A 1,414-nucleotide genomic window follows, 5' to 3' on the forward strand; every position below is an offset into this window, starting at 1 on the left:
GGATTGCATAAAGTTGCAGAGCTTCTGCAGGGCAAATGACATAGCTAGCAAGATCAATAGAAAGCCCACGGATTGGGGAGAAGATCTTTACTAGCCATACAACGGATAAGGGTCTCATATCTAAAATATACTTGGAACTCAAAAAATTAACCCCCCAACAACAAATCCTCAAAGAAACAACTGCCCAATAAATAAGTGGGCGAAAGACTTAAAGAGAAACTTCTCTGAAGAAGAAAGAAGGATGGCCAATAGACACATGAAGAAATGTTCAACATCCCTAGCCATAAAAGAAATGCAAATCAAAACAACATTGAGATATCACCTCACTCCAGTTAGAACGGCAAAAATCAAGAACTCTAACAACAACAGATGCTGGAGGGGATGTGGACAGAAAGGAACCTTACTTCATTGTTGGTGGGAATGTAAACTTGTTCAACCACTTTGGAAAGCAGTATGGAGGTTCCTCAGAAGACTTCACATAGAACTCCCCTATGACCCAGCAATCCCACTTTTGGGCATTTACCCTAATGTTTACAAACAAGACCACACTAAAGCTACCAGCACAACTATGTTTATTGCAGCATTATTTACCATAGCTAAGATATGGAACCAACCCAGATGCCCCTCAGTAGATGAATGGATCAAGAAAATGTTGTATATATACACAATGGAATTCTATGCCTCCATCAGAAAGAATGACATTGCCCCATTTGGAAAGGCTTGGAAAAAATTATATTAAGTGAAGTAAGCCAGGCCCAAAGAAACATAGGTCCCATGGTTTCCCTTATTTGCCATATCCAGTATGAGTCAAGCGGAAAAGGTCAGATAATTTGATGTTAGGAAAATGAACCCTAAAATATGTATTTTAATGTTTTTTTCCTTTCATGAATATGTTTCTAACGCATTTATAAGATTATCTCTTTGTTGCTTTGTATGTCCCTCCCCCACAGTGTAACCCCCGCTTTCACTATATTTGATGTCAGTATAATTTGTGGAGGAGATGGGGAAAAACAAATCGTTTAAGGATTCAGGTGGACCTGTTGCAACAATGAGAAGTACAAAATGTCATGTCAAAAACAAGCTTTACAATGTCGGTGTGGGGGGGGGAAGGGTTGGGTGGGGGGGAGGGGGGAGGGTGGGAAGGGAGGTGAAGGGTAAACAAAGGAGGAGGCTGCAATGCTTGGTAAGAAATGTATGCATTATCCTGCCCATGTAATTGTAACCCCTCTGTACAGTATGTTCTCAAATAAAATAAAATTAAATTTAAAAAAAAACCAACAACCACCACAACAAAAACGATAAAGACAGAGAATCAGGCTTATCATATTTCTATTAAGTTTAGTTTTTAAAAAAAGCAGGGGGGGGAAAGGAATATTTTTAAAAGGAACAATACCACACAGACAGGAAAAGGACA

This window comes from Dipodomys spectabilis, unplaced genomic scaffold (assembly GCF_019054845.1).
Source record: "Dipodomys spectabilis isolate Male_0828 unplaced genomic scaffold, ASM1905484v1 ptg000388l, whole genome shotgun sequence".
Lineage (NCBI taxonomy): Eukaryota > Metazoa > Chordata > Mammalia > Rodentia > Heteromyidae > Dipodomys > Dipodomys spectabilis.